This window comes from Pinus tabuliformis, chromosome 7 (assembly GCF_031772625.1).
Source record: "Pinus tabuliformis cultivar Carrire ecotype Pingquan chromosome 7, CPIR1, whole genome shotgun sequence".
NCBI lineage: Eukaryota > Viridiplantae > Streptophyta > Pinopsida > Pinales > Pinaceae > Pinus > Pinus tabuliformis.
Window position 1 is genome coordinate 1,948,652,095 of NC_142293.1, and position 9,519 is coordinate 1,948,661,613.

The following is a 9,519-nucleotide window of genomic DNA, read 5'->3' on the forward strand; positions in this document are numbered from 1 at the left end:
AAGGCTACCTGCGCTGGGCGAGATTGGCCAAGTGGCACAGTCATCCTGCAAGGTGTCAACTGCCCAGGAAGCTTCCAAACTGACACTTGGTTCATGAGATTCGCCCTGTGATGAGTAAGAGGTACTTGATCACCATGTGTAAGCAAGGATCTCCAAGTGGACTCAAGGACTGAAGTTTAACTGAAGAGGGAGAGGACACTAGTCAGCTCTATGCCAGCCTCAAGCTGACTCATCCTCTCTTCTTCTCTCCTATATATAGAGCTCTTCTATGAGGTCTAAAGAGGCTGGAATTTTGTGTAAAGCAAGGAGGTGCTGTTGGTTTACAGTTAGAGCTATTGGGTGATTGTTTTACTAGAGGTGAAGAGGAGAGTTCTTGCTGCTGGGGAGGTGCTGCTGGATTGGAACCATCATTGGTTGTAACCTTCTCAGAACCCTGTTACTTCTATCAATAAAGTTTTGCATGTTCTCCTATATACTTGTATTGCATTGATGTATTGTATTTACATGTATATTTGATTCACTCTAATCCATGCATCAGTTATGAGTACTTGTATCTTGTAGTTTGCTCTCTTGTTTTGTGCAGGATCTGTGTGTAGCTGGAACGACAAAGAGAGCAAGGAGCTGGGAACAAGAGACAAAGAGAGAGGACAAGGATCGACTAAGCGAAAGACACCAGGTTGGTTAATCTTTTCATCCTTCTCTCTGTACTTTCATAAAGGAAAACATCAAAGCTTTACTTTCAGTTGTTGCTAAAGACTGTCACCTTTAGAGTAGGGATAGGGTCATCCGCATCGGATACTTTTCCCCACAACAAACTGGCGACTCCTCTGGGGAGCCTAGTATCTTGTTGGTGTTTGTAGTATTTTGCTATTCATTTCTTGAAGAAAAGAGTACCAAATCGAAAAGCTTTTGACTATATCAAAAGCGAAGTAGAGGGTCTGCTACTCTTGCTCATTTACTGAGCAAATTCAAGATTTAAAGAGCTTATCTACAAAAGACTCTTTACTCTTTGTGATAGATCTTCATCCTCTTGATCATCCCTTAGCCTGTACTTGACCTATAGCTTTTTATTTCAGCAAAAACAGTGCATTTTTGAGCTTTTTATGACCCGGAAAACTTTGTAGACGTAACTCTCGTGTCCCAGAGCAGGCTGTCCACAGGCAGTCTGCATTACAGCGCAGGTACTCCCTTCAGGAACTGCGCTGAGAGTCAAACTGACAGACCAGAGCCTGCGCTGGTCCAGTTAGCCATTGTCTTGCTCAGTTTTCCCATTGTGTCTCAGCCCTGTTTTCACTGATTTTTTGTTGATTGCTTGCTGGTCATTGTACTTGCTGTAAACCACTTCTCCTTGACATTATCCCGCCTCAGTTGTGTGATGAAACTGTGAATGTTCTTTCAGTATTTCTTGTTTCAGTTATAGTTTCCCATTGTGAAAAGCGAACCAGTATAGCTGTGGCCTCTTAGATCCTGAACTGTAAAAGTGTCTTTGTGATCTTAAGAGCTAGTTTTATTACTGTTCATGGCTGTTTGAGTTTGTTTGTTTTTCATATTATGGTTTGAATTCATATATTTTTAGTGTTGAAACAAGTACCTGTAAAGCGTCTTTTCATTTAGACAAAGCTTGTTTGTTTACGCTTCAAATTGAATTCGAAAGTCATACAACAGTTTTCCTTTTGTCTACATCAACATTAAAGGAAAAGAAAAGAAATACATGCATCTTGCATTTGCATTTTTGATAAGTTTGTGTGTCTGATCTAGGAGAAAGTGCATTAGTTTGTGCTTTGTGCTCTGTGTGGAAAGATATTGTTTTTCTCTCCCCTCAGTAGTTAGGATTTTCAAAGCTAAAAAGATTGTGAAAGCTTGCTTATCATTTTAGCTGCATTTAGGAATTTGTACCAATACATCTCGTGGTGATCCTGAAAGACAAACTGATAAACAAGATCAACTTAAAATATATTGAATGAATCTAAAAACGCATTGTAACATAACGCTCACAGTAGAGGTCTAGGTAGAGACGTGTTCCGGCATCGTTAAACGTAGTGACTGTCGATCTCTACGAAGGTGGGTGATTCCTCCTGAGGGACGATAGCACTAATACGGACTTGAGCTCCCGCGTACCGTCGCGTATATTGGGAGACCCCTATAGGCTTTTATCCTTTATCCTTAGGAAGCCGTGTCGACCGCCCTACTGATCGCGATGCAGTGAACACAGCATTCACGAAGATCGACCACCCGTACCGTAAAACGTATTCTGTGGTTTCGCGAAAGGTTTGGCACACCCTCTGCCTAGATCTCCAGAGCAGTTTCTTTTGGCCCTTTTCAAACTCTATAACTGAAAAGGTCCAACCGAGCATTTGTCACTTCGGGCTCGTTAATACATCGAAGGCGACTAGAGTCATCTTTAGCTTTTTCTCGACTCTTAAAACATGAAAAAGCAAAGTTGTGTCTAAAAGCGTCTAATAAAATTCATTCAATACGGAAACATAATTCCCCTTTTTGTATTTTAGTTGATCAAGTAATCCGCAACCGTGGAGGAAAGTCAATTGAAACCCCGTCGTTCAGGGAGGCTTGCGAGTCAACCGCCTTTGTCTCCGGAACCGAGAGTAGTACGGACGAAGCGAACTCGCTTGACCAGGTCAAAATCTCCTTTTAAAGTTAGAACGGAAGTTCCAACAACATCTGAGATTCTGGTCACTCCCAATATTTCTGGAATCCCTGCCTCTATTGAAGAAGTTCAACAGCAACAGAAGGACAGTGGTACTGATCCTAGTCTGAAGACAAGTACTTGCATAACTGAACCAGTTCCATCTGAAACCGGTCCACAGAGTCTTGTTGTTCAAACGACTGTCGCTGTCGAAGCAACCCCTTCTTCGGCACCAGAAATCTTTTACAGACCTGACGGTCTTCCTCTTCCTCCTGGTCTGATTGCAATAGAGGAAATCGTAGAGGACCAGCAAGCAAATACTCCAATTCATTTTGGAGTAGGTACCCCTCTTTTTCCTTCTGCATCAGAAGTTTGTCTATCGCCACCAGAAGTTCCTGAAGAATCGTTAGGAAGTTTATTGGATAGACTTAAAATGTCTGAACAACCGTCGACATCTAGGACTGTGCCAAATGACACAGCGATAGCAGAAGCTCCTGCTGCCACTCCAACGATGTTTGCCGGCATACCATCTGTCCCAACTAGTTCTCATCAACTAGAAGGAGTCCACCCAGGGACTATTATGACAACTTGGTCTGTTCCAGTTTGTTCTTCCGGTATAATACCCGGTAATTCTTATGTTGAAACGAGACAAATTGATCCCTTTGGGAATCAGTTTGGGCCATCCAGTCCTCAAAGGCCATCTATACCCTTGAGCTCTGGATTGTTACCGTATGGGGGGCAATATGCCCTTTCACTTCCCCTTTCGGGGGGATACCCATACGGCAGTTTTCAACCACATTCAGGTTTGACTGAAGTAACGACGAGTGGTTGGGTACCTATGTTACCCCAACAACCAAGAGTTGTATATTCCATGCAACAATGTGTACCTATGTCTAGTATCCCGACGACGCCAGCAATTGTAACCGTGTCGCAAGTTCAATCGATGCCTGTTGTATGTCAACCCCAAGTTGTAATGCAACAGCCTATTGACCCTGCAACACAACCACAATCGCCAACTGCCGGGACGACACAGATACAAACGGGAACCATAACCCCGCATCTTGGTTCGTCGGTTGATGTCGCACAACAAAACATGGCTTCACAACCATGGATGGTGCAATACCAACAACCTCAGTTTCAACAGGTGTACCAGGGGTCTGAGCAACAGATCTTTGCAAATAGTGGGCAACCCTATATTCAGAACGGGTTAAACCAACCACTTTACAGTGGCCAAGCCCACCAACCATATCAGTCATATCAACATCAGTTGCATTATGCTGGTGTGCAAAGGCCTACTGCTCAGGCGATTCCATCATATCCTGGGTACGCCTCGCCAAACCTGAATCAGCAGTTGCCATTCGTGGCGACCTTAGAATTACCAGATTTACATCGATTAACGAACGATCCAATCGCCTATGCCCATTGGTGGCCAGCGATTCCTCACAAACTTCCCTCGGACATTCCTAAATTCAATGGAAATCCGGGCGAAGACCCGTCGAATCATGTGATGAAATTCCATCTGTGGTGTTCGTCGAATACCTTGAATGATGATTCGATAAGGCTTCGTCTTTTCCAGAGGACATTGACTGGTCCGGCGGCCAAATGGTATATTGAATTACCTAGAGCCTCTTTCGACAATTTTAGTTCCCTAGCCACGACTTTCTTAACACACTTTCAGTTACCTATAAGGTACGAAACTGGGACAGAGATCTTGACCAATTTCAAGCAGACAACAGCCACACATATATCTGATCATATACATGAGTGGCGTCGTCGTCGCAGAATGGTAAAAACCTATGTTCCAGATCAGCTATTAGCTGAGTGGTTTATAAAGTCGCTTCTGCCGGCAATAACATAAGATGTGGCCAAGGGAGGTGTCGTAACAGAAGAGCAAGTGATTGCTCGTGCTCAATATTTGGACTTAGTGTATACTCAGTCGGGCACGCTCTATGATAAGATACCTGATGCCCCCAGACCAGAATTTTCAATCCCTCCTCCTCCCGGATCGAATAGTGACTCTCATGCCGGTGATGGCGTGATTGGAACTGCAAACGCTAAGTCGACAAGGGATTCGAATAAGAAAGCCCATAAGACTTCGAATCAAAAAGCAAATCAAGAGATTCTTGCTTCGGAGGTAAATGCTGTATCTACGGATAAAGGCAAAAACTCCAATCAACCAGGAAGCAAGAAGAATCAAAACAAAGGGAAGAAGAAGAAACAAGGAGAGTCATCTCCTCGAGATAGGAAACCACCTTATGGGTGTCAGATATGTGATGAGGATCACTGGACGAGAGAATGTCCATACAAAGCTGATCTTAAAAGATTTTTAAAGAGTTCGCAAACTCCAGCTGTGTTAACTGATCCGTTTCCCGATCGAGGAAAAAATCTGGTTGGTAGTGGAAATGCTTCACCGTCGCAAGTGCTTATGTTATCGATATCGAAGCAACAGGATGATGCTTTAATTTCGACAAGGAACAAAGATTACGGGAATCCACAGGTATCGAACGATAAAGGTAAAGATCAACCTAGCAGTTCGACAACAACTTCGGCAGAAGTTGTACCCCCCATCACACATGAATTAACAATAAAACCGCCAAAGGGAGTAGTACACAAGTCGACATTTAATCCTCGTGCCAGAGCGGCACAACATTATAATATAGTGGAAGATTTGGCGCAATCGCCATCTGCTATGTCGACTCTTGAGGTACTACAACATTGCCCATCCCAAAGGCAGGCATTGTTATCAGCAATTGATGGGGTGGATCCTAAAGATTCCAATCTTGTATCCTTTGATCACAAAGGATATGATCCTCAGTTACCAGCTCAACTAGCTTTCCTCATCCAAGTGAAAGCCCTCAACAAAACTGTTCATCGAACAATTATTGATGAGGGGGCATCGACATGTATTATGTCGATGAGTTGCTGGAAAACTTTAGGATCTCCAACCTTGACGCGATCATCAACAACATTAAAAGCATTCGACGGAAGGACATATACCCCTTACGGTATCCTTAGTAACTTGAGGGTTGAACTAGGGGGCAAAACAGTAGAAATAGATGTTGAAGTCATCGATGGCAATCTTGACTATAACATCCTACTGGGAAGACCATGGATTTATGCCATGGAAGCTGTTGTGTCGACCTATTTTAGGAAAATCGCATTCCCCTTTCAAGGAGGGATTACGATCATTGACCAACAAAATTTCCTCCCTAATGGTTCACAAGTTACAGGAAGCGTTCCTCTGATCCATGGAAGCGACCATTCGTTTCAAAATATCGGAGTAGGTCTCCTAAAAGACCCTGCCTTAATGGGTACTTTCGCCCTACCGCCTCCAATTAATCTGGCGGGAGTGGCCACAGTGGAAACCTACAAAATGAAATCTAATCCAATCTTCTGGTTGGATTCGGAAGATTCCTAGATATTTGGTCGGCCTCGAGGATAGTTCCTATCTCAGGTCAACCTCGTTAAAAAATGAAAAACCATGAGGATAGTTCTTTTACTATGTCAACCTCATTAAAAAATGAAACAATCCCCTTTCCAGATCTCAATGGTAAACCTTCATTCCAATCAACAAAGTTGAATGCAATGAAGCTTGGGGGGCATGCACCTCGATTTGCATTATTATGCTGGGGGCATGCAAACTTATCATCGAGCAGTTTTAGCACATAGTTCATGCTCGTTAAAAAATAAACGCAAGATCGAGCAGTTTTATGACTGAATTTATGCTCGTTAAAAAATAGAAAAGTGTGAGCAAAAGTTTCCCCCAGAGTTCAAGCTCATGGAAAAAATGAACCTATCCTGGTAAATAACCTTTTGAGATCGTAAATTCATCAGCCATAAAAGCCTTGGTCGTGTTTGTGCACCGTCACCTCCACTGTTCATTTGGCCGATCATTCACCTCCATTTGTGTGTTTACCTCTTTTGAGAAACAGCTGCGAAGAGTGATTTCACCTAGCCATCCTTGTGACACTGCCGTGATTGGAAAATTCCAATTTGTACCTGGAATCTGCTGCTATCCCTGTTTATCACTCGTTCCTCAAAAGACGAGTCTTCTTTGATCTCTTTTCACTGACTCGTAAAATATGAAAAGTTTGCCGAGTTTTGGCCTTCCAGCTCGTTAAACGACCGGAACGCTATCCCTCATTTATACTTTAATCTTTTTTGGACCTGAGGGATTATTACACAAAAAGATCGAGCGCTTGTCTTGTTCGGCTCGTTAAAAGTACCGAACACTCATCCCTTCTGTATTGTTTTATACTTTTTCGGACTTAAGGGATTAGATGACGAAAAAGGAATTATGGAGTTAACTTTCTGTACCTTTTCAGACTCTCTAAAAATGAAAAGGACCGAGTTTTTCTTGTCGTTAGACTCGTTAAAATGATTAAAAAGCGACAAACTTGTCTTTAGACGAGAACGAGTTTCCCTATCGCTAAGCTCGTTAAATCATAGCGATGGGCTTGCCCGAAGGGCAGGTTATAGAACAAGCATATGTTATCCTCCTCAAGCTTGACAAAAATAAAGAGGTACTGGTCAGAAATGACTGGGGAAAAATTGGGAGAACATCAAAGTTTAATGGTAGCAAGTCACTCTTGAACATGACACTTTTCCTCCGTACCACATCGGGTTGGGTTGTTTCATTCACCGGTCTCATCGCCATGGTCTTCGCCAAACCATCCACATTTGGGGTAATGCTACCGATCCATCGCATCAGTGTCGTTATATGTTCAAGAGGGGTCATTCTGAAAGTGTCAACCATGTCCCATCCACTGCCATACATTATCCTTCATCCATTCATGATCGCCACCCTGAATCATATGTCACAGTTTGTTTTCACCTCCACTAAAGTCATTAGCTCCGTTCCGTGTCATTGCTGTGGGATTCATTAAGGCCCTCCTTTGACGGATCGCTTCTTGTCGACTTCAGCTCATTATCCAAGAAGTTGATCTAGGAACACCCCCATCAGTACTTTGAAGCTTGCATGCCTCAATGGCAAGTTTCTCACTTCCGGCGACAGGTATACATCAATGACCTTCGACCAGAAGATTTTGCGTGGCATTCGACGCCAAGTCCTTTAATCACGCCACGTGAATTGTACTGCAGTACCTTGAGGGTCATCGTCATTATTGGTGATTCCTCTCGCGCTTGTTAACGGTTTTCATTATTGACCGGTAATCAAACGGTGTCTTTCCATGTTCGACTTCAGCGCAATTCTCACATGGATCGACTTGTACTTAGAGTGAAGATCGAACGAGTTTGAAGACCCTGGATCTAGTTTCATCCATCCGGGCTGCGATATATATTCAGGAAATATAAAAGCATTTGTCATGTACATCATTGCAACAGATGATCATCCTATTCAAAGGATGATAATTTCAGCAGAAAATTATCAGTCTACCTTCAGACGATCGTCTGTCATATGTACCAAAATGTATTTATAAAAGCTGAGCATGGAATGCCCGCCTCAGCTAGATCATGAAAATAGAATGAAAAATAATGTACTGTATTGTATTGTATTACAGGGCGCCTCCTCAGCACTGGAATGAACTTCGGACCCTCTAGATAAAGCATTTCACCCGATAAACGGCCTCATACTTTAGGGGGCAACTGTTATAGGCATTTTTGTGCCTCGCGACATGGAGCATGAAATGTCAATAATTACAGGGATCCTCGGTCCCTAAACATGTTGTTCTTACCCCTAAAAGAACAAGGTCATCAAACAACAGCACTTCCAATCAGTTCTCCACCTGAAAACACTTCAAAACAGGCTTATTTTGGATCATGTCAGCTGCTCCACTGAGCTTCTGCGCTGGAATGCAACTGTCCCTCCTTGCACCTGTGCTGGAAGTCAAGATTAATGAAGGCTACCTGCGCTGGGCGAGATTGGCCAAGTGGCACAGTCATCCTGCAAGGTGTCAACTGCCCAGGAAGCTTCCAAACTGACACTTGGTTCATGAGATTCGCCCTGTGATGAGTAAGAGGTACTTGATCACCATGTGTAAGCAAGGATCTCCAAGTGGACTCAAGGACTGAAGTTTAACTGAAGAGGGAGAGGACACTAGTCAGCTCTATGCCAGCCTCAAGCTGACTCATCCTCTCTTCTTCTCTCCTATATATAGAGCTCTTCTATGAGGTCTAAAGAGGCTGGAATTTTGTGTAAAGCAAGGAGGTGCTGTTGGTTTACAGTTAGAGCTATTGGGTGATTGTTTTACTAGAGGTGAAGAGGAGAGTTCTTGCTGCTGGGGAGGTGCTGCTGGATTGGAACCATCATTGGTTGTAACCTTCTCAGAACCCTGTTACTTCTATCAATAAAGTTTTGCATGTTCTCCTATATACTTGTATTGCATTGATGTATTGTATTTACATGTATATTTGATTCACTCTAATCCATGCATCAGTTATGAGTACTTGTATCTTGTAGTTTGCTCTCTTGTTTTGTGCAGGATCTGTGTGTAGCTGGAACGGCAAAGAGAGCAAGGAGCTGGGAACAAGAGACAAAGAGAGAGGACAAGGATCGACTAAGCGAAAGACACCAGGTTGGTTAATCTTTTCATCCTTCTCTCTGTACTTTCATAAAGGAAAACATCAAAGCTTTACTTTCAGTTGTTGCTAAAGACTGTCACCTTTAGAGTAGGGATAGGGTCATCCGCATCGGATACTTTTCCCCACAACATGGCCCTACTCACGTGAATTGATATTTGCAAAGCAGCCACTGGTGCATTGGCTAGCCCATGTTGGTGAACGCATGGTTCTCGAGAAACACAGTCAATTGAACCAACAAACATGAAAGATACGGAAATGAAGAACAACACGCTCTGAGTTCTAAAACATCCACAAAAAAGAAAAGAGTGAATGAACAAGATAGACATTCCATTGAA